The 25,286-nt window shown below is 42.2% G+C and overlaps 1 protein-coding gene across 1 annotated transcript in view; it reads left to right on the top strand.

The window, feature by feature from the left end:
- HAUS1 (HAUS augmin like complex subunit 1) overlaps window positions 1-25,286 on the top strand; it is a 983,957-nt gene that overhangs the window by 148,176 nt on the left and 810,495 nt on the right. The gene's annotated exons all lie outside the window — the stretch shown is intronic.

The raw sequence follows: 25,286 nt of genomic DNA, 5'->3' as shown, positions 1-25,286 counted from the left end.
TGTTTTGATACCAGTCCAGGTTCTAGTTTCCATTCTGGGTGATGTGTCTACAGTCCTGGGAAAGGGATTCTTTCTTTCTGGATGGCTGCCTCTGGTTGAGCTCTGTTCCCTGACTCTCAGCTCTCCTGGAGGCATTTGTCATTGGGGTTTCCCTTCCTGGAGCACTAAGCAAGCTAAACTCAAGGTGCCACACGCTTTGAAGAGAAATAAAGCCCTGAGAAGTGATGTTTATCCCCCTGTGGTCTGGCTTTTGACCCCTGCCTTTTCCTCTTGAATAATCTCTGAAAAGGTAGACCTGGTAAATGTAATTCTGCCCTTCTCACCTAACCCTGCCACCAGCATCCCACCATCACCCCACCATCACTGCGCCTTTATCTTTCCTTCCGTTCTCTCTCCTCCCTCCACTTCGAAAAGAATTCCTGTACAGGCTTGTCAATCTGTCACCGAGGTCTCCAGCCTCCTCCCCTCCCAATGCGCCAAGCCCCACCAAGCAGCCCCTCCTTGGCACTGTCCTTTGAACATCAGTCTAAACAGTCATTCTGTGTCTGTCAAAATACTGACAGCGCTTCTCCCTGCTCGGAGAGCATCAGATCCCATCTGTATCACAAGCAGTCTTCCAGGTTTATTTTGCCTATCACGTCTGAACACTTGCTATTTAAATTCCAAATCATTTTTCTGGGGGTTAACAGTGTCCCTGCTATTCTTGGAGTTTACTCACTACATCTCCAACTCAGCAACCTTATTTGTATGCTGCTATATCATATATATACACACACTTACACACACACGTGCATACCATACACACACACGTGCACATGCACAGACACATCAGCAATGACTCCGCCATACCATCACTGCCATAAGCACCAGGCAGGATTATCGTTGGTGTCTGCATGTTACATGAACAACAAAATGTCTGAGATCATTCCTGCTTTCAAAGGCCATTTGAATTATTGGGAAGAAAAACAAAATATGGAATAAGTTTAGATACTTTTTGTTTGTTTCTTCAGGCTCTTTCCAATCCAAATTTCATTTTGTGACTGTCAGTTGAAATATGTTGAGAACGGTTGTCATCATTCTCTCTCTCCTCTCTTGGGGGCTGGAGGGGGGGGGGCAATTTAGAAGTATATCTTGGTAAATAAAACATGCCTATCATTTTCTATACTTAGTAGAAACAAGGCCACTTAATGGCTAAGGAGGGTGAGGTCATCCTGCCTGGGTCAGGAGTAGGAGTCTCTTACCAAATCTGACAGCTTTCTAGGTCTAATCATACCACTGCCATGCAGCTGAGAGTGTAAAATAGGTAGGGGAAACAGGATCAGGGGTCAGCCTTGTTCAGCAGAGTTCAATGGCTCAGTCTCTCACCTGCCTGAGCCCAGACACCTGGCTGCCTCCCCTGGCATCTCTCTGACCTGGTTCCTACTTGCGGCCTCTTCCTTTCCCGTGAAGCTGATCTCCTACCTACCTTGACTTCTTTTTTCCCAAATCTGTGCCTGGAATGCTGAGTCTTGGTGCAGCTCACTTCCCTGTGGCAATGGGAGCCTTTGGTCTTGGAGGTGACATCACTGGGCTAATGCAGACAAAAATGACATGCTGAGCCATTGCACCCCAGATCTGAGTCCAGAGAAGGGTTTGAGAGCTGGTGACAGCTTCAGAAGAGAAGGCCATCAGGCCCTTCTTAGTCCAGGCTGGCTTGAAATGGCCTAAAGAGTCAACTGTGAGTGAGAGAAGACCAGCAGCTGGGGTGCTTCAGTTACAAGTCATAGGGTGCTCAAGAGCTACTTGGACCCAACTTAGTTCTGTGGGTTGTTTTTCTCAAGCCTGGAGTTATTCTAAGAATTGGGAAACTGTCCCTGATCTATGATGGGCTCATCTGGCCTTGGAGCCTAGGTTCTACTTTTCCACCACACCAATATTTCCCCATACTTTTAAAACTATGTGCCTGTCCTTCCCTCTTACAAAAGCCAACCCAAAGTTCTGCCTTCAAAGAATGGTCTCATGGAGGACACAGGACTGTCAAAAGTAGATCCTGTGCCAGAGGGTACAGAGCAATGCTGGGGCCAGGCTTATCTACCCTGGAGCGCATCTGCATGTCTAGGAGGCACCACCCTCGCTGTGTGAGGCTGGACAGTGGGCAAACCATAAAGACGGGATTTCAAAAATACAGCAGGGCATCTATTTTGTTATTGTACTCTGTGTGGGGTCAACTTATACTAGTTGTATATTCTGCTTTTGTTTGGTTCCCTCTAATTTATTTCTTCCCTTCCTCCCTCCCTCCCTCCCTTCCTTTCTTTTCTTCCTTTCTTCTCTACCTTCTTTCCTTGGATCTTTCTCATTAACTTGTGCATTTGTGCAAGTCCCCTTTGTGATTTTACTGAGTTTCAAAAGAATGCAAAAACATTTGTAAAATATGCATAGGGCGTGAAGACTAGAAATACAATCAACAGTGATGGACCCATGGCCCAGTTAAAGACATGTGAGATGGTCACAGCTTTAAGCCCCTGCCTCATTCTTTCCCCCGCTCCATGAGAACAAATTATTACCCCACATTGTGTGTATCTGACTGTGATCCTCCTGACTTATCGAGACTTCTCTAAGCCCAGAGTGCCCAGACACTGACTTAATACCCACTCTAAGGAAAATTTCCCTCCAACTCTGAGAAGGGCACATGAGAGAAGTTTCTGAACATGTCGAGTCTCCTAATTGATAAAAATGGAAGCTATTAAAAACTAATATATCATCATCCAACGTCATCCAAAAAAAATGCTGCAGTCACTAGCACAGCTTATAATGTTGAAGCTCATTAATATGATGTGTGAAACAGTTTTAAATGTTATTAAATCTGGTATATATAGCACTGTTTTTCTCAGACTTCTACGATGCGTATTCAACAGGTCTCCATTGTGTTTGCTTCTTCCTCTTTCAATTCTGAGTTCAGTAGGAATTTGTTGAAACTTTCAGTTAGACAAGGTCTTTTTTAAAATATGGAAATATGCTCCCTCATGGGTTCTTGTCTTACCTCAAGGATCTTATACTCTCCCAGAGCCTGAAACCATGAGAGATCACTGGAAGCCCTTAAAGCTGTGCTTTCTAGTAGGAAGCCACTAGCCCTCTGTGACTACTGAGAATGTCTAAATCGAAGTGTGCTTTCAGTGTAAAACATATACTGGATTTCAGAAACTTAGTATGAAAAAATGGAAAAGATCTCATTTAACCTGGTAATATTGATTACACATTCCAATGATAATATTTTGGATATACTGGATGAAATAAAATGTATTATTAATATTTATCGCATGTACTTTTATTTTTAAATGTGACTATAAAAAATTTAAAGTAGCATTTGTGGTTCATGTTTCATGGCTTGCATTATATTTGTATTGGACAAAATATACAGTCAGGCATTATAGTGTGTTATACAGCTAACACATGGAACACTGTAAGTTCTTGGCCTTCTGCCTGCAGAAACAGTCCTTGTATTCTCCTTACTTCGCTTTGTATCACACAGGGGCTGACTCCTGTAATACCTTGTGTCCTAGATATCCATGACATCTGGCTTTTGACTTGTTTTGGCCAATGGGAGGCACTGTTGGGAGACTGGAGGGCAAGAAGAAAGGAGGAAGTAGTGTGTTTCTCCCCCTCTCTGTCTTGGGCAATGTTTTGGCAGGCGCTGTCTCCTTCATGTTCTAGGTCTCTACTCCATGCCTTGTCCCACCCTGCCCTGGGCTCCAACTCCCACCAGGGAAAGTGGCAGCTGGACTCCAGGCTCTACTAGCACTACCTTCTCCCTTCATCCTTCCAGCCTACAGAGAGTGACTTCCTGCTGTTTCCATTGCAGTCTCACTCTCATCTCCCCATTTCACTTTTCATCTTTTGCATTACTTCTGTCACAGATTCCCTGTTTCTTTTTCCCTAGTTGGATGTTGACTGATGAGAAAACCTGAATGAAGAGGGAGAACAGAAAGGGCTGGAGGAGATGGTGAAATACAAAATAAGAGTCTGGGGACTGAAAGAATCCAAAGGTTAGTTAGTGCATCTATGAACTAGAAGTACGGAATGCAAATAGGAATGATGAGGGAAGAGACAGAGGGAAAGGAAAAAAAACATTCAGAAGAGGAGGCTAGCCCAGGAAAAACTCAAACATGTTGATTTGTATGACCTGTTCAGAAGACAGGGAATAAACCACCCGGTGGGATGGGAAGGTTCTTTTTTAAATAAACTTTTAATTCTGGAATAATTTGGAGCATCCCAGGTTTTCAAAAAAATTGCAAAATTAATATAGAGATTTCCCATACTCATCTGACCTAGCTTCCCCTAATATTAACACCTTACGTAACTCATTCCTTGGAAGGTTTATTTTAAATGTGGAGGGTGATATGTTCTATTGGTAGAATAGAGATAGATTATAGAGGATCTGTATCGGTTTCCAAATTTTAGAATTTGAAGGGGTCTTGGAGATTGAATGGTTTAATCCTTTAAATTTTATCTATTTTTTGATATGAAAAAGCTAATGCCCAAAGAAGCTAAGTGACTTTTATTCATTTACTGGATATGAATTACAATCCAAGTACTGGACTATAGTGAAGAACAGTTTGCATGCCAGGGATTGTTCCATCAGTCACTGTACTGTACTTGGAGCAGATTAATTTTTTTTTTTTTTTTTTTTTTTGAGATGGAGTCTCACTCTGTTGCCCAGGCTGGAATGCAGTGGCACAATCTCGGCTCACCGCAACATCTGCCTCCCAGGTTCAAGCAATTCTCTTGCCTCAGCCTTCCAAGTAGTTGGGATTGCAGGCACGCATCACCACACTCAGCTTATTTTTGTATTTTTAGCAGAGACGGGGTTTCCTCGTGTTGGCCAGGCTGGTCTCGAACTCCTGACCTCAAGTGATCTGCCCGCCTCAGCCTCCCAAAGTGCTGGAATTACAGGCGTGAGCCACTGCTCCCAGCCGGAGCAGATGAATTTATCTACTGACAAAGGGAGTCACAGTCAGAGTTTCATGCATGACATGTCTCAGGGCCTGGGCCTGTGTGGTCTCCTCTTTGGGGCACAGTTTGGCCACTGATTGGAGGATTCTGCACTACATTTCCTCAGAACAGCGGTTCTCAGCCGTGGCTTCCCATTAGAGTCACCTGGGAAGTTTGCAAAATGCCTGCGCCCAGGCCCAGCTTCTCACCTAATTGGTCTGGTTTGGAGCCTGAACACTGGTAATTTTAAAAGGCTCCATACCACTGCCCTAGAGGGTACAGTAGCTTTAGAAGTTGACACTTTCTGGCTTAACAATTTCTGTAGCTATTCTGGGGAGCTGAATACTGATCTGAGTGAAAATCTTCATTTTCACCGTGTATTGGCCAGGTGCTCTTCCAAGACAGGTCTTCCAAACTTCCTAGGAAACACTCAAGCTTTCACCTGGGAAATGCCCAGCCACCTTTATCACTGTTAGCACCCTCTTTACCATGTTCATTATTTCCATCTTTCTTCCTATAATCACATGGCCTTGATTCAATCCTCAGAGATGCTTGGATTCAGCAATGTGTCAAATGTAGTCTCTGGCACCTCCAGCCTCCTCACTCAGTGCCACTTGTTACATCCCATGTTTGCGCATGCCCAAAGCTCATTTTATGGTGGCCTTTCTTCTCTCCTTTACTAAAACTTGATTTGTAATTTCTCATTTACACCGAGTTCCAAATCTTAGAATCCAAGAATGTTGGTGATGGATAAAACTAAGACGATATCTACTTTCATTTTATAGAGGACTAAAGGTGGCTGCGTTAATTTTAGATCAAATATTGCCTTTGCTCATCTCCTACTTCTATCTCTAAGAAGTTGAGAAACTGAGGGGGTTTTCCAATGTTCCCAAATTCCTCTTTTATAATTGACATTCACAGTTTTAATGCATGCATAACACACTCTCTCTCTCTCTCACTCTCCCCAACTTTGTGTGTGTGTGTGTGTGTGTTTGTGTTATGGTCTATAATATATAGTACTTCTAAATGCTCATAGATGGTATGGAAATGACGGAAGGGCTATGCAAATCTTGCAAACACCAAGCATGCATTATTCTAAGACTTTGGCTCCCCACATGTGAACCTGTAAAAACAGGTGATAGATTTATGTTCATATATTAAACAGGCCACCCAGCCCCAGTGTAAAATCAGGGTGACAACAGAATACATCACTGTTCCCAGCAGCTACCTGTGTGCACTCATTACCCAGTGGAAAATGGGCCAGCCTTGTTCATTAGAGCTCCCTTCTCCTAAGGAGAGCCATTTGCACATTGTCTCATTTAAAACAAACCAACCAACCCCACAGAGACTCAAAACAGAAAGACCTTTTCCTAAATAGCCTCTGGAAGGTATTGTGTGTTGTTCCTGTTTGCCTGTGTCTAAGCTGTCATGGATGAAGGATAGCTGCACGCCTGCTTAGAAGAGGGAATTGTTTCCTTGTGGGAGGAGGGATTACCTGCCAGCATTAATTAGAAAGAGGTAGAATCTGGTAAATATTTTTGGGAGAAATTACTACAACTTGCAAGAACAGTATATTGATTGTTACCCACGTCAGCTCAGAGAAACAAATGGACTGATTGGATTTGGAGTGCAAGTGTTGTGAACCTAGCATGCTGGTCAAGACCCTGCAGGGCAGGCCTTCATGTGAAGCGAGGCAACTCGTGGCCCACAGCAAGGGGGGTGCATTGTGAGACCGGTGGAGCTCATGGGGACAGGGTAGGAGTGGGGGCTGTACTGGACTTTGCTGCCTGTGGCTTTCCTCTCTCAAGTTCTGATGCTATGAAAATTCTGTGCAATTCAAGGATGGAAGCAGAGGCCACAGAGTGGGCATGAAAACTAAACGATCCCTCCTCATTCTGCCTATCCTCCTGCCTGCCTATGTTGCTGGCTGTTGTGAACTTCCACCTTCGCTGGCTTCCAGGCCCTTTGGATCCTTGCCCGGGCTTCCTGCATCTCGAGCCATGTGGGCAGCATTCTCTGCATTGACCTTCTTTCAGATACCACCGAGTCTTCTCCCTCTGCTGATACCAGCTGCTGTGGATGAAGCATGGTCTTCCCCAGCCCCACAGGACCTACACTAGCACAGCCAGCCATGGCCATCCTTGACCCCAAAGGATACTGGACAGTCCTAATATGCCATCCTAAGAGCAGAGTAACTCGCTTGCAGTCCTAGCTCCCTTTGTCTCCTGCCCAGTGGCTTTGAGCAAGTTGCTTTAATTCTGTGTGCCTCCATTTCTCCTCCCTACACAGGAGCAATATGGGAGTAACCATCTTAGATACAGAAATATTTATTTCATAGGGCTTCTGCAAGCTTAAAATGAGATGAAGAAAGTGAATGCTACAAAGCTCTTCACTAGGGCAAATGGTAGCATTTGTTGATACTGACCCTCCTCCTCAGGAATGCTTCCTTGTGTTTCTGATGGGTTTACAAGAGTTCATCACCAAAAACTCAGGCAAACCTCATATCCTCCCAGTGATTAACCCTGTGCTTCAGGATCAGTTCTACACGTTGACATGTGAGCTGTCTCACCCTAGACTCGAGCAAACAGATGTCATGCAAGGCTCCACGCTGCACTCTCAGTGAGGCAGGAGTAGCGATGGTGACAATAATGTCTTGCACTTTGGGGTATAGTTGACTCTCCTTGTCTGAGGAAAGGCCCTTCCCCTACAAGTACGTCTGTTCTGGTGCCCTGGCAGCTTCTGGATAGAAGTGGAACAAGCATGAATATTCTTTCCTATAATTTCTAGCTTCTCTATGTGGTCTAAGTTGCCAGACACCCCAAAACAGATCAGAAGATTGAGGAGGCTACAACCTTTGGCCATTAGGCAGCTGCAGAAATGGGAAGAATCATAGTTCCTTCCTCATCCCAATTTTGAGGGTCAACTGAGATAATTCTTCAGTGACTCACAGAGCGTCATTCCGCAAGTGCAGACAACCTGCACTTTTCCTCTTGATCAACACAATGGATCTTGCCATTCCCGGTCCCCACCTGCCTCCCTGCTCTCACCTCCAAGAGGATATATGGAGACAGGGCTGGAGGTGCCCCTAATCCTACTTGTAGTTCCTGTGGGGATTCATCCCACCTTAATGCAGTAAGATCATACTCTACAAACTCATGTTAAATGTAAATGAAGGAGCCCCTGGGCTCTTTGCCTGCTGCTCACTAACCCAGGATCTCATTGCCTGAGCAGATGCTGGGAACCTTCAAGAGTAATCTCAAGCCCTGAGCAAACTGGGGCCCTGGACACTTGCTGTTCATTCTCAGCCACCTCAACAAGAACAGCCACCTTTCTTTTCTACAGGAAAGGTAGACAAGTGCTGGCAGGGGCTGGATACGCTGCCCATCATTTGCTTTAATTATTATATCCACCTCTCTTTCGTTATATTTTATTGCTTATTTTCTGATCACATTTTTAATCTTCTTTTTTACCTTTTCCTTTTAGCCTGGTAGATGATCCACACCAGCCCAAGGTGGGAGGTAGTGAGGGGGCTGCTGAAGCACTCAAGCAAAGGAGAACTGGCACCTTACCCCCACCTCCAGGCACCTCCATAGTAGTTCTTTGAGCCCCCTTGAAGCTAGAATTTAATGAAAATCCCTTAATTAAATCTTCTGGGGATTCCCCTGAAACAAAAATCTACCTATCAATATGAAAGGGTGACAATCCTATTTTTTTAAAAGCTCACAAAGCTGATAAACCCTAATGAACCACAGGTCAACGTTCCTGACTGTTTCCCCATCCTTTAGCCAGGGCAGCTAGGAGTCTTGCTTTAGGTACAATTTGGCTAAATTTCTGGACTATAATATATGTCCCCAAATGAAAAACTCCTTTGGCATCCTGTGTGTTCCCTTGTCTATCCCAAGCCTGTGTGTTTCCCCTAAAAGCACCCTTCTCCCTGGGCTGAGCAGAAAGGAGGCGGTGTCTGTTCCCCTGGACGAAACGTTAAGTCACAAAGACTCTCTCCTTTTAGAAGTGCCAATGTGTCGTGCAAGGATGGGTTTTGCTTCCTTTGAACATCACTTAAATGGTTACTGTCAAAGTCAGATGCAAGACCTGAACAACTCGAGAAGATCGCTCAGTGGCCTGATAGATGAGTTGTTTACACTGAGAAAGAGAAATATAGTACCTGGAGTGAGGCCTCCCTCAAGGACAAAATGGACAGATTCAATGAGTTCTTGATAATAACTTTGACAGACCTTCAATTGCCAAGATTCCATCTGTGGCTCATCTTCTCTCTCCCATCAGCCTTTAAAAGTTTTCGTTGCACTATTTTCTTTATTGTTTTGAAGTTCTTTTTTAAAATTTCAACTTTTATTTTGGATTTCGGGGGCATATTTGCAGGTTTGTTACACAGGTATTTTGCGTGGCACTGAGGTTTTGGGATATGACTGATTCTGTCCCCCAGGTAATGAACATGGTACCCAATAGGTAATTTGTCAACACTTCCACCCCACCCACCTCCCTGCTCCCACTAGTGGTCCCCAGAAGTCTTTTGTTCCATTCTTTATTCCCATGCATTGCAAAAATTTTTATGCCCACATTGTTAAAACCAAGACAAACTAGATTTTTCCTGAGACTTCTTAGAGGCTTTGTGTGACTAGGGTCTTTTCAGAGGCATTTGCTGGGTTGGGCTTATGGCTGAGGTTGGCATGCAACAGGGAGAGAAAAGAATATTGCCCGGAGGGTTAGGAGATCTGGGTTCTATTCCTGGCTTGGCTACTAACTGGCAATGAGACTTTAGGCCTGTGCTGTTCAACACAGTAGGTACCAGCCCCATGTGACTAAGAACTTGAAATGTGGCTACTCCCAACTGAGATGTGTAAGTGTGAAACACACACTGGGTTTTGAAGACTTCACATGAAAAAGAATGTAAACTATCTCGCTAATGATTTTCTTATTGGCTACTTGTTGTCATGATATTTTTGATATGTTGGATTAAACAAAATATTAATTTTATCTGTTTATTTTGACTTATCTAATGTGGCTACTAGAAAATTTATAATTTCACATGTGGCTTGCATTATATTTCTATGGAAAGTAGAACACAGCGCTGCCTGAGACAAAGCTGTACAGCTTCTCTAATTTGGAAAATTAGGGGCATTAGAGACCATCTCTGACAATCAGTAATTTCCTTGCATGAACTATGTCCTCCAAGATTCATTGCTTTCTTTCATATTTTAAAAATGGTTCCCAGCATCATCAATAAATGTTAGAGAATTTTGAATGTTAGAGAGTACTGTCATGTGGGTTGAGTGTTGGCAACCAGGCACTATATAGACATGAAAAACACAGTTCCTGCCTTCAAGTCACAAATGCTAGGGGTGAAGATATAAGATGTGAAAATATAAAACAATTACTACTGATACATAGTCATGTGTGAGTAATTGTCGAAATAGTTTTTCTCACAGTATAGGATGCATAAGGCTTTAACAGGTTCAGAGCACTTCAAATTGGGAGACTACTCAGATCGAGTAAGAGTGAGAACAAAAACAAAGATGAGATGATTCTTTCTTTCTCGCCTATAAACATTGTATGGTATTAATGGGGAATGATGAGTGAGCATGAAGGAACTAAATGTGTTATTGGTAACGAACATGCCTTCAGATCCATTACCTGTCCCTCCAAGAATATTTTCCCAACTTTTTCCCCATCAAGATCAGGAAATTTGGGTGGTGCTACTTATTGCCCCTAGTTACGCAGAACCTCAGCCGTTTTCTCCTCACCTCGAAAGTGTGGGAAACCAGGAACCATGCCGGTGTCCTCAGAGGCAAGAGGGGACGATATTAGAAAATCTTGACAGCAAAGGACAGTAAAGGTATCGGCCACTCTTCAGGAGAAGAAGAAAGTAGTGGTTGAACACCACTCGTTGGCACGTTAGGGATCTTCCCGTCTGCTTTGTGGACGTCCCTCCCCCACCGCACAAGAATGAATCCCCCCTCTGCACATCAACCAGAGCATTTCAAGCCTACACAGGAGTCATGGTGACGAATCAATCGAATTGTCGTTGTGCTATTCTGGGTTTCTCCGGGGGGCGGTGGGGGGACATGCTTTGGAGAAAACCACAAACTGGCCAACATCCTCTCTCTCCTTCAAAGTTCTCCTCCCAGATAATTCAGGAAATAGCATCTCAGAGGTTCCCATTTTGGCATGTGTGGTGTTTTTAAATCCTTTCTAAATGGCTAAGAAGGCAATTCTTTTCAGCCATTCGCTTTGTGCAGCCCTCCCCTTTCCTGGCGGAGACAGTGTATGCACTCTATTAGAGCATTTTTTTTCTCCATATAATGGCACCAATTAAATTACCTTGCAGCCCGACCTTAATCTGGCAGGAATGATTATTCCATGAAACAGTTAGGGCTCTAATTGACATGAAGTGCCTGCAAAATATGTCTTTTGCAGCAACCCCTGTCAAAGTCACATTGATATGCTAATCCCTATAGCTGGCAGAATCACTTCATAAAGAGAGACATTGAAAATTGAATTATTTCAATTTCAGTATCTAGGAATCTAGTGATCTGTCTGTATATGTAACTAAGTAGGTGCAATACTTTATATGGGTAAACAGCTGTACTAGGGCGTTACCATGGAAACTGCTTGACTCATGGCAGTTGTGTTAGTGATGAAGTCATTAGCAGTGTGAAATGTACTTTGAGGTTGTCAAGTGTAACACTCCGGGAATATTTCAGTGGTATTAGTGGAGCCTTTTCATTTACATAATTTAGGCTTTCACACATGATCTCATTATGGTGCAAGAAAGGAGTGGGATGTGGGGGCAATTGTACCCAGACCAGATGAATCTCCATTACACCATTCAGTTATTATTCTTTCTCTTTAAATAGGGTCCCCCAAATAAGTCTTACGGGAAATTGATAACTCCCTGCTAACAATGACTTTGAAACCCTGTTGGTGGTGGGACAGGCTACATTGGCCTAGATATTGCCTGAGCAATTAGAAACCATTGACAAGATTGGGATGCATTAGTTACTTTTGTTCTGATGTTTCATTAACCTTGTAAGTTAGGAAATAAAACTTTCAAGTCAAGACACTCATTTTTAATCAATATTCAAGTAAGTGTTGCCCTCTTTCATGTACACTCCCAGTGGCTCCTTAATGATCTTCAAGATTATATGTGATATGCAAGAATTTTCAGTTCAAAAATTGTGCTCCAAGTTAAGTGACAAGCTTTGTTGCTTGACCCCCACCCCCCAAAAAAATACGACTCCGTCCATGCTTTCCAGATTCAGGTCTGCATGATTTCTGCTGTTTCATGAAATCAGAACACTCTGAATCAAGCTCTAAAGATCCTTCCAAAAGGAGAATTCTAAACATATTTAAGGCAGTAAATACATCAGAAAATATCCCATGGAGAACTTTTTTGATGTGCAAAACACTCCAATGTGTGTACTTAGGTGTATGAGTTTATAGCCACATTTCAGTTTTAAGTCTGGTGTTATTTCTTTCATTCATTCATTCATTCATTCATTCATTCATTCATGTATTCATTCATAAATATTTATTGAGTATCCATAAAGCACATGCCAGGAAGAGTTGCAGGTACTGGGGGAAAAGTGGTCAATGTAATGGACACAACACGTGTCTTCATGAAGTTCAATTTAATAGGGGAAGACATACAATAAAATATATGTATACAATTATAAGAACCAGAGACAATGAGAGAGACTAAAGGCAAATGCCTATTTCGATTAGAGGTGTCAGTCAAGGTCCCCCCAAGAAGTGTTATTTAAGCTGAGAATTGGGAGAAGAAGGGGCAGTGAGGGAAAAGTAGGAGAATCATATTTCACAACATTAACTTTGTCCTATTCAGGCCACACAAGTTTGCTGAGCTTGAAAATGTAGTTAAATCAAGACAAGTTTGATCTTTAAAGTGGGATTCCAGGTTTGTAAGATGCCAGTGTGTGGTGTGTTTCTTTATGAAGAGCTTGTATTGTGCAGCCAAATATATTTGATCGTGGAAAATTATTTTCAAGTTATACCTATTAACATTTGCAAAACTCCTCTGCAGAAGACAACATAGCTTAGGAAGCACTTAAAAAATGTATGGGGCCCAAGCAAGCCACGTTGCATATTAGTTATCTTTTATACATTCCTTCCAGAAATTCTACAATATCCATATAGTTCCAGAAGATAACTGAGCGAGATGCAAAACAACAGCTTGTTTTGCAAAATTTAAACAGAATTTAAAGAAAGTGGGTGGGATCAAGGGGAGAGTTCACCATATCCCTCACCTTTGGGAAAAAATATATACTGTCTTAAAAGGGTCATTTCTTTTACCATTCATGTGAATGGTGAGTTATCAAAGGATGCCCTCCGCATAGAATGAGAGTCTTCACATCTTTCAGAAATGTAAATATGTATTAAAATATCAAATAGCCAGATATTTTTATGTCTGCCTTTTTGTGTGGGCATATATAGAGGGAGAGAGAGTCATTCAGCAAGTATTAGATTTTTACTTAAGAAAGTAACTTCTCAGCTATGCCATAGGGCCTAGACTAATTTATTTACTTCTCTTAACTTCTAAATACAGTTTCTTTCTAGTGAAAACATCCTGTATTTTGTGTATCCTTGTCAATTTAAGGGGTGAATATTAGCTAGTATTAATGTTAGATTACCTGTTTCTGTTCAATTGTAAGACATTTAAGGACAAAAACAAGCTGTTATTTGTTTTGCATTTCGCTCAGTTATCTTCTAGAACTATACGGATATTGTAGAATTTCTGGAAGGAATGGATAAAAAATAACTAATATGCAACATGGCTTGCTTGGGCCCCATACATTTTTTAAGTGCTTCCTAAGCTATGTTGTCTTCTGCAGAGGAGTTTTGCAAATGTTAATAGGTATAACTTGAAAATAATTTTCCACGATCAAATATATTTGGCTGCACAATACAAGCTCTTCATAAAGAAACACACCGCACACTGGCATCTTACAAACTTGGAATCCCACTTTAAAGATCAGATTTGTCTTGATTTAACTACATGTTCAAGCTCGGTTGATCTTGGACCTTCCTCCATCCCCACTCAATTTTTGACCAAACACATGGCAGTATCTGTGAAATGCAGTTTGGGGAACCCAGTTCATTTTAAAGCTTTTTTAAAAAAACATTTGAAATACGTATATTTGTTTTTCACTTTTTTGAAAGCATACAACATTCTTTAAAGCGAATCCTTAATGAACCATGATACTTGTTGTTTCATTCCTTTACTCATTTACATACATCGATTAACCTCCAGTGGGCAGGTAATGTGCTACAAGCCCACACTTCAAGGGCAGCAGCTAATAAGAAAACCTGCTCTTGCACAGCAAAGCAGTAAGTGGTGCTGGAGTTGAGTCCCCGGGCCACTCCTGGCACAGAGGGACAGGCCTTTCCCATTCTGTTTTGGACCACTGGGAGACTGTGATATAGACCAATGATGGGTTATTTTCTCAAATTGGTTCTCCATTGTCCATTCACACAGCATCCCCTTAACATGTAATTAATATACATTTTTAAAGCGTGTTTTCTAGGAATAGGGGAATACTCATGGAAAATGCAGCTGTTCACTGTCCTCTAAGTCTCTGGGCCCTCCACTGGCAGTTGCAGTTGTGACTGTGACCATGACAAGCATTATTATGGTTTGTCATATGGCTGCCCAAGGTCATCATTAAGTAGCTGTCCATTCTCTTCCCAGTCTGTAGCTTTCCACCGCTGAAGAGGAGAACTAGTAAAGAGCCCATTACAAACATTTTCCTAGATGTGTTTTCCTTAGAAGAGGTCAGGGCACAGTCACTGCCAGATAAGAATCAGCACATTTCTCGGAAGCAATCCCAATCCTTTCCATCAGTCCTCCCAGCAAGGCATGTCATGTTCAGTCCATTTTTACAGGCCTTATCTATCTGAAGCCTGCCTTTTCACCTTGATAACTGATTTCTGCACCACCAATCACATTGGCTGTGGGAACTATCTGAAGGACCACAGAAGTGAGTGAAAGACTAGATTTACACTTGTCCTTTCTGGTCTCTTTTATCAAAGAAACACGTTTCTAGATCCCGACTTTAGCTATAGGACTGCATTAACCACTAAATGTGCCCATCTGAAAAATGGGAATGATAACTAATACTGACCTCAGGAGGCTGTTGTTAAGCATAAATACTATGACTAAAGAAAGATACTTAGTGAGGAATCTAGTGGATAGTGAGTACTCAATCTAGTAGGTAGTGAGTATGAGCTATATTTTTACTCTTATGATTTCTTAGCTGTTTTTGTCAGAGACAGGTTTGGAAGTAATTTTTGAAGCCTCGCCTTCTCTTTGCATTAAACAAGCTTAATTGAGCACCAGACATGCAATTCAGCAAATATTTGATAACTACCCATAATGTGCAAGCCTTTGCACAGGGCTCTGGGGAAACAAAGGTAAACAGGTTAAGAACTCTGCCTCCAAAATGAAGTAAAAGAGAGGGGAACTTCCGAGTTCCTTCCTGTGCCGGGTCCTGGCATGGGGTGGGATAGGTATAAATGTAGGAAAGAACTGTTCTTGCCTTCCAAAGACCCTAAAACTTCTCTGCTGTACAGAGACATCAGCTTTTTATTCAGGTAGTAAGTAAGTTGGGATATAATTGAATGCCAGGTTGACAGGAGTGTTTCTCTAGCATTAGATAGAGAACCCAGATGTGAAGCTAACCTGGTTAGAACATCTGGCACCCAGGAGTTAATGAAGGATTAGCTAAGCCAGTCTCCTGATCCTTTCCATCTTCCAGGTGACCACCTCAAACTACATGCTGGATCAGGGAGTCAGTCTTCCCTCTGGAATGTTGTTCTTGGGCCCGTTAATTATAAGTAACTGTATTCCCCTGCTAGGCACCCCAGACAGCTCTCTAGACCCACTGGTAGAGGTAAGATAGTCCCTAGGCTCTGTTTTCAGGGAAAGTGATGGAGGCTTGTTTCTGAAGAGCTGTGGTCTCGACTTCCCCAGTTTAGGGAGAAATGTGTGACAACTTTTTTTCTGAATGTATTTTTCCCAGGGTAACCATCATAAAAATGTCAGTCTCTGCTGGCTGAGATATTTTTCTCCTTTTCAAATAACTTATTGTTATTTTCATGTTTATTGTTTCCTTTATGCCTCTTTGATAGCTTCTTTTTGAGGGCTTGTAAGATATTTTGATACTGAGTCAGGAAGCCAGATGTGAGACCCTCTATTATTCTGCCTCTTATTTTGATTTAAAGTTACATGCTCCCCTATGGAAGAAAACAATAAAAGTTCAGTGCTGGAAGAAGGAAAGAAGGTTGGAAGATGAATAGGAAGCTGTATCATTGGCAAATGAAAGAAGAAAAATATTGGACATTAACAATCAATACAAGAGATCATGGGTGATGTGTAGATAGTCTATCCACCCAGTAATGCCTTGTTAGAAGGTGGTATTTCTTGAAGGTGCAGCAACTACTGAAAGACAATCTAAAACTGTGGTTTCTCTTGATATGTTGTCTAATTCAGTGTAATCATCATCTTTTATGTATTAATTACAGTTTAGTTTAACAATGGAGATGAATGACAGAGCTGGCATCAAATCAGGCCAGATTTGATTAGCATCCTTCAACAGGATGGCATTTTGAAGACTGTGTCTTCTAAGAACTAATGTGGATGAGAGTGTTTTGCTGGTAAAGATGAGTGGGTAACATATCAGCCTGGATGCTCTGTGCTGGAAGTTACTCGGTTCTAGTCCCTACTCTATTACCTGCTAGCTATGGATTTAGGACAAATCACTTGATCTTCCTGGTTCTCAATGCTTAATCTACAAAATGGAAGTAAATATATCCACTTGGTTGATCCAACAGGATTGCTGGGATGGCTCACTGGAAAAAAATATACATGAAGGTGCATGTTCTAAACTTTATTTTATTTTATTTTCAGGTATATCAAGCCCATTTTTTAAAAAAATATACTTTAAGTTCTAGGGTACATGTGCACAATGTGTAGGTTTGTTACATATGTATACATGTGCCATGTTGGTGTGCTGCACCCATTAACTTGTCATTTACATTACGTATATCTCTGAATGCTATCCCTCCCCTCCACCACCCCATGACGGGCCCTGGTGTGTGATGTTCCCCACCCGGTGTCCAAGCAGTCTCATTGTTCAATTCCCACCTATGAGTGAGAACATGTCATGTTTGGTTTTCTATCCTTGCGACAGTTTGCTCAGAATGATGGTTTCCAGCTTCATCCATGTCCCCACAAAGGACATGAACTCATCCTTTTTATGGCTGCATAGTATTCCATGGTGCATATGTGCCACATTTTCTTAATCCAGTCTATCATTGATGGACATTTGGGTTGGTTCCAAGTCTTTACTATTGTCAATAGTGCCGCAATAAACATACGTGTGCATGTGTCTTTATAGCAGCATGATTTATAATCCTCTGGGTATATACTCAGTAATGGGATGGCTGAGTCCAATGGTATTTCTAGTTCTAGATCCTTGAGGAATCGCCACACTGTCTTCCACAATGATTGAACTAGTTTACAGTCCGACCAACAGTGTAAAAGTGTTCCTATTTCTCCACATCCTCTCCAGCACCTGTGTGATCATTAAGAAGTCAGGAAACAGCATGTTCTAAACTTTAAATTGTTAAACATGTTAGAGTCAGTTCCTGAATGACCAGAGACACCATTCCCGGCTGGACAAATAGAGATATCTTGACCAGTCTTTTTCAGGGTCCAGGTCAGGTGTTTCTGCATAGAGCAGGCACCCACAGAACTGACCACATGGCTTGGCTGCTGGGTATAGGCATCACCCTGAATGAGAGACTTTACAATCCTATTTAGGAGACAGATAAAATGTGACAAGCCACTCACTCAAAAGGTCAAAAGAAGTTCACTTTAAAGACAAAGAAGCATTTTGAACTTTATGCCTGTGTCTCCGTTTTAAAAGCAAATGGAACAATCCTTCAAAGACAAATTTACTTCATCAAGCCACAGAGCCATGAAAACCTATAATCATAATATAATATCTTCTGAATATTTATTACCTTTAACTACACATAAGCACCATTTAAAAAAAATTCCTAGCACCATTCCCTATAAAATGGCGAGAGAGATCATTTAAGATTTAGGAAAATGTGTTCCAGAATCATTTGTTCGAGGAGACATCCCAGTAATTGGTGGAGTAACATGGGAAAAGCCAGTCATCCAGGAACAGGCTTGTTGCTGTTACTTGGAGAAAAGGCTCATGAAATACCCATTTATTTTCAGCGATTTGCTTGCTTGTTTCCCCTTTGATGCAAATATAACCATGTAGCATACAAAAATCTACTGGGAGTCCAGGCTACACCAATCCAAGGGCATAGCAAGAAGTGTGGTGTGAAGACCTGTTTACTCCCTTCTGATCAGATCATTTCAACATAGAATTTTCTTTCCTTGAGGCCCCTTTAGCCCACTTTCCATTCCCCAGCCCATGGCCCTAATCACTTAATTTTCCTGCCTCCTGTTTAGATTAGTAAACCTGATCAAAGACCATCTGTCTACTGGCTTTCAACTGAGGTTAGCACACGTCAGAATGTGATTAACGTTTGATTGTATATTAGCATCATTCTAATTATGAAAATGGAAAGTTAAAAAAGATACCCAATTTAAATCTCTCCTACACTCAGCCTTCTCTATGATTCTCTGGGAGAAAAGGAAAGAGGATTCTCTGACCTAATTCAATGGGAGGACCTTGTGCCCCCAGAGACCTGGTTTTATTCCTTGCTTTTTAAATATGACAATGACATCTTTCTCAAGGAAGAAACAGTTCTCAAAAGTTTTTGTGTTTTCAAAGACGCAGTCTGGAGTTGAGTTACTTGACCCATTGGTTGAAAAGCCATTATTTAGTTGTTAAAAAAAAAAAAAATGCAGAATAACTGATAAAGCCAAACACAAGCCTTCTAGCTAAAAGGTAGTTTTGCTTTGCAAATTAGATTCTTTGACACATTAGGAATTCGGTAAAAGAGATACAGCATTCAGCCTGGGTTCTGAATAGGCAATGTTCACCGGAAGATAGCTCAGCTCCTAATACATAAACCAGTGGGGTACATTCAAGCTCCACAGTAACTGCTGACGAGGCCAAGCTGCCCCTGGTGAATGAGAATCCCTTTCTTTTTAGAGAGTTCCAGCATTCTGCACATTAGCAAGTTTCTAATGTTCTATGTAAAGACTGGGAATTAGAGAGCAATGCTTTGCATGCCAGGTTGCCTATTGTCTTCTTGCCATCTTTTTCGTTGTCCTTTGACACAGATTAGCTCCCAGGAAAAGCCAGGGGCGCGCACACACATGCACATGTGCACACACACAAACATCCTTCTTACTTTATTGTTTTGTTTTGTTTTGTTTTGTTTTTTCGTTTTTTTGTATTTTTTGAGATGGAGTCTTGCTTTGTCACCCAGGCTGGAGTGCAGTGGCACAATCTCAGCTTACTGCAACCTCTGCCTCCTGGATTCAAATGATTCTCCTGCCCCAGTCTCCCAAGTAGCTGGGATTACAGGCACACATCAACATACCTGTCTAATTTTTGTACTTTTAGTACTGTTAGGGTTTTGCCATGTTGGCCATGCTGGTCTTGAAATCCCAAAGTACTGGGATTACAGGTGTGAGACACCGTGCCTGGCACATCCTTCTTACTTTAAAATGCAGTTGAGGAAAAGGCAGCAGCACCAAGTCCCCTCCACCCCCCATGTCTTGTCTCAAGTCCTGGCCTGAGAGAGGCAGAAAGTTTCTAGTACTTGTCGTGTCTTGGCCTGTTCTCTGAGGCTGTCCCCATAGGTGCTGATACTTGTGGCTGGGGTGAAGACGTGGAAGGGGGTGATATTTTAGTTACTTGGCTGGTAATTAGGTTTGTGGTTTCACCTTATGCATCTTGGGCAGCAAGAGAAGGAGCCTCTCAGACATCTTAATCAGACATCCTTAAGCGTCCGTCTCAGGGTCAGGCCTAGGTTTGACCTGGGTACATTTGAAAAGAGAAGGTTATCATGAGAAAGGAAAAAAACAAGATTGACCATCCAGTCTGGCGTCACTTTGTTCTTCCTCACAGTTATCCTTCTGGTCAGGGTTGAGCCCTCTCTGAGGGGCTGCAGGCTCCTATGTGTTGTATGTTTACCATCTCTTCCCATTTTTCAACAGGACTAGTGAGTTAGGGACTGTTGTATCTTCATTTTACAGTGGAAGGCACTAAGGCTCAGAGTGGTTAAGTAACTGGCTCAAGTTTGCACAGCCAGTTAAATGACAGAACCTGCTGTGTCTGTCTCAAGTTCTTGTAATTAACCAATATGCTGGTCTGCTGAACCCTCCCAAATTAAAGTCCTAAGAAGTTGCAAAATTTCTTTTCCATTTCATGTGAAACTAATGACAATCCTGACTTGTATTCAGTTATTTGCTTAATCAAAAAAAGTTTATTACACATTATGTGTAGGTCACTGGGCTAGATGATGCAGGGGATGTGAAGTTTTTTAAAAAGCACCTTTTTTCATAAATAAAAATAATTGATAGCTAATGTTGACTACTTTAATCTTATAAACCAGGCACTCTTTTAAGCATTTTATATATATGAATATGATTAATCCTTGGAGCATCTCTGAGGTAGGTTCTACTATTATCCTCATTTTACAGGTGAAGAAGTAGAAACATAGATGGGGAGTGCATTCCTTGCCTAAGATCACATAGCTAGTGTGAGTTAGACCCTGGATTTGAACCCAATGATGTCTGATGGGAACCTATGCTCTGCACCCTCCAGGCTCCTCTCCCCCGGAGCTGGCAGCCTGATAAAGGAGGCAGATGTGTGCATGAACGTCTCTGCTATACCACAGGAGACGCTGCCTAACTGACAGGAGGGGGAGATTGTGACTTTGGCATTGAAGCATAGGAAGAATTTGGGGCCGACAACAAGTAGATGATGATGTGACTTCCTATATAAGCAGGTCGTCTGCCTGATGGCTGGGCCAGAGGCACAGTGCTCACCACTCTTCTTAACACACTTTGCCATTTTATAAAGCATCTTCGTGGTAATGTGGGCAGGGTGAGCAATAGTATTCCAATTTAGAGATCAGGAAACTGAGGCTCAATGAGGATGAGGAACTCGCCAAAGATCATGTAATGGTGTTAGTAGTTGAGTCAGGACTAGAACCCCGACGCTGTGTTCTCAACTCTGCCATCTCAAGCGAATGATTTGCTGCATCAGTCTTCTGTCTCAGCCCCACTGAGCTTCCACACTGGGATGGGAGGTGACCACTTCCAGTGGAAAAAGACAACTTAGACTTTCAGAGGCAGCAGAAGTAGTCCCTGGAGTCCCACTCGCCCTAGTCAGAGGCCACCTCCATTCACAGAACCCTGTCAGGCCTGTGTCCTGAGGCCCTACCTCTCTGTCTTACCCTTTTGCCATAGATAGTGTAACTGATAAAAACTAAGGAAAATTGGTTATTGGCCTCACAGACACCCATATCTGTGCCTGCATTTGGCTTAAAGAATTGTGACTGATATCAGAAATTTGTTTTTGCACAATTCAATCAAACTGATTTGTGTGGTGAAGCTATGAGCCAAAGTAACAGCTTTGAAAAAAGAAAATACAATCCATTGACCAGGTTGTTTTATCTCCATAACATCAAATGGTCTGTTGGAATGATTTTGTATCCTGAACAGTCTTCTGTCACTTCTCCCTGGAAACCTTTGTCCCAACCAGTCTGGCCCATTTATTTGTCCTTGATTGTGCCATAAACATTCTCACCATCATACTTTTACTTATGATTCTCTCCTAAGTCCATCCTCCTCTTTTTCAGGTCAGACCCTTCTCTGAAATTCCACCCCAGAGTCACCTGTCTTTGAAACTTTCTCTACAGGGCCAGCCCTGAAGTCTCACTCCCTCTGTTGGGTTCCTGCAGGTCTTGCACGGCCACCTTGTTGGGTATTTATCCTTTCTGCACCATAACCATCATCATCTGTGTTGAAGTCTCCTGTCTCATCATTTGTACTGGAAACCTCATAGAGGAAGAGGCCATGCCTGATGCTTGGTACTCCTTTCAAAAATATAGCATCATTCAAGGCTCTCGGGCAATATTTGTTACAATTGATGAAAGATAGCTTGAGGTTGGATCTTCAATGGGTCAGTTTTTTAGATGACAATGTCTCTGACTGCTGTGGGTTGGAATAAGTGGAATAAGAGTTGGTCTGTACTACTGCTTGCAGGCAGGTCGGAGCCATAAGAATTATCAGATGTCAGCACTAGTAGGAGCCCTACAGAATAGCTTTTCCAATGACTTCATTCTGTAGATGTGGTCACTGAAGCCCAGAAGGAAAATAACTTTGTCCAAATTCTCTCAGAAAGTTATGGACAGAGGCTTCAAGATTCTTTGTCTGGGCCCTTTGTCTATTTTCCCATCTCAATATCTAATCTTTCCACAATGTCTGCCTTCCTGACATTCTCTAGGAACAGAGGTCTTTATTTTGTCTGTTCTTTGTATTTGTCAATCCTGAGTTAGGGTCTTCTTTCTATAGCCAACGGACACTCAGGTTGAAAGAAAAATAATATTCATTGTAGTCTCATATGCCTGGTGTACAGCAATCCACTATGGGAAATTCAGAATATATTAGATGCCGTCTTTTCTTATAAAATACATGTGGAATAATATGTAAGGAGATACGACATGTTTATATAAAATGTTAACAAAAATATGAAGTAGTAAGTGATGAATATCCAAATTGCATTAACCAGCCAAGCTACCAAAACAATTTCTCAGGAAGAGCTCTCCTGTAGCAGGCAGTGCTGGGTAGCTGTGGGTAAAAGCCAGTCTTGCATAACAGATGACAAAGCCAGGGTCTTAGGTTGTGGTTGATCAAGGAAATTTCACTTGATTAAAAAAAAAAGAAGAAGAAAAAGAAAAAAAGAAAAGAAAACTTCAGCCAAATTAAATTTAAAGGAGTTTAATTGAGCATTGAAACGATTTGCAAGTTGGGCAGCCCCCATAATCACAGCAGATTCACAGAGACTCCAGCGCAGCCACATGGTGGAGGAAGATTTATAGACAAAAGGGAAATGACGTACAGAAATCGACAGTGAGGCACAGAAACAGCTGGCTTGGTTACCAGCTGGCGTTTGCCTTATTTGAACATAGTTTGAACACTTAGCAGTCTATGAGTGGTTGAAGTATGGCTGCTGGGATTGGCCAAGACTCAGTTATTGTTACAGCTGCATACTGCTAAGTTAGGTTTTCAGTCTTGTCTGACTATTAAGCTGGGTTACAGTTCATCCACAAGGACTCAAATATAGAAATACGGAGTCCTCGGGCCATATTCAATTTGCTTTAACGCACTAAAGTGTCCAGGGTTGGGGAGCTCAGGCAAGACAGGGCCTCGTGTGGACATTGCTGGGAATAGTCACCAATGCTGACTGCTGCTCTTGTCCTGGTGGCACATACACAGGCTTGACATGTGTCCATGATGTGCCATAAGGGGAGGCATCTCTGCTTCTCTCACAATGACTTATATTCTTAATATTCATGGGTTTGGAATATCTTGATAATATTTATGACAGAAACACCTTGGCAAATCCGTGATAGGCCAGTTGAACCAGTGGATCATACAGTGTTACTTTTGTAAATGTGTCTATTATCAATATGTTATTTTTGTTTTTGCTCCTTCCATTCGACCGAAAGATCAAGGTTCCAGCTAAAAGATCAAGATGGTCCGTGGAACACTAATATTGGAGTAAGGTTCACCCCTTCCCACCAGTCAATGCTCCCACTGCTCCTCTAGCATCTAGCACAGAGTCTTGCAAACAGCAGAAGCTTTAGCAAGATGTGGTGATGAATTAATAACTGAAGGGTTTTTCTAATTATTAGACATCCCAACTGATGGAAGAGATGACTCAGAGATTACATTATTCAGGGTTTATATTATTTTTCTACAAATGAAGCTTAAAGATGTAGAGCAGAATTTTCTAACCTGTGGGCCACCATTCTCTAGGAAGACCAAGGAGCCATCGCAAGAGAATTTTAATTGCACACGTACGTATACATTTTCCTCACAAACACATAACAAAAGTCAACTGGGACTATGCAAAAATGTATTTTACTTTTTAAAAGGATTTTTCCACTAAAATTATTAAGAATCAATGTAGAAAAATGTAAGAACAGTGTGAGTCTATTCCTTGTGGGTTTCTCATGGCATAAGGGATGGAAATGGTGAGACTAAATGAGCCACAAGCCCACTGGTTCTCCTTCATGGACAAGGATTGTGCTTTGTGCTGTGGCCAGCAATGCGGTTTTGTTTTTGTCTCTGTTTCTAAGCTGTTTTCAAGAAGGGATAGGCAAGTCTGCACTTAAATAGATGCTGAAATGAGATATTTTGAGTGGTATAAAGAAAGTTCTAAGGCCCTTCAGACTTTTCTGCCACTTCCATGGTTAGAACTTAGTGTAAGGCATTGTGACTTATTAAAATGCAAAGCCCAGATGAAGGGTGGTCTGTGTATTGGAAAGGGAGTGATCATTCTTTATCACAAATGAACGGAAGATCTATAGCTGGTATTGGAAGCAAAAGACAAGACGAGACTCTGAGTGCTGAGGAGAGAGTAACCTAACTATACAGTTCTACCCCAGGACCCTGAGATGTAGACAACAGTCAGGATATAACCCCAGTCCGGATTCAACAGCCAGAAAAGAGGACTCAGAGGCCCAAGAAGTTCATGAACCCTCTCTGAGTGAAAGCCTGGCTCCCTGTTTCATTGAGGAATGTGGGGTAACTCTTCCTTAGCATGTGAACCGTGTCTAACACAGCTCAAATAGTGTTTTGTTAGAGAATACATACGCATTTCCTTGCCCTTGCAGGGCCTGTACAAGACTGTTGGAGAGGCAGAAACAACCCCTGAGAATCATTCCACAGTGTTTGTGGTCAAATACAAATGAGTGCCTCTAGCCTGACTTGTGACCTGAGTTGGGAAAGTGCTGATCCAGATGTAGAAAGCTAATGGGATGGGGCTGGGGAGGCCAAAGCATTTCAGGAGCAACAGCAAGGTCTAGGTGAGAGGTAGGGCAGACAGCCTGTTGTTTGGGAGACAGGATAAGGCACAAAGTGGGCCTGTGGGTTAAGAAGGAGTCTGAGGTCCCTGAGCCTATTTAGGGGGCACCCAAGGGTGAGTCAAACCAATATGACTGTTTAATGTTATTACCGCTTTCCGGCTGAATGTGTCCATCAGTGGTCACTGGATTTCAAAGTCTTACTACTGATGCGCACTGGGATGCCATCTAGTTCAGCATTCACTTAGAGTGGG

Source organism: Macaca thibetana, chromosome 18 (assembly GCF_024542745.1).
Source record: "Macaca thibetana thibetana isolate TM-01 chromosome 18, ASM2454274v1, whole genome shotgun sequence".
Lineage (NCBI taxonomy): Eukaryota > Metazoa > Chordata > Mammalia > Primates > Cercopithecidae > Macaca > Macaca thibetana.
Note: the sequence above shows the minus strand (reverse complement) of the source record. Positions and strands in the feature narration are given on the sequence as shown.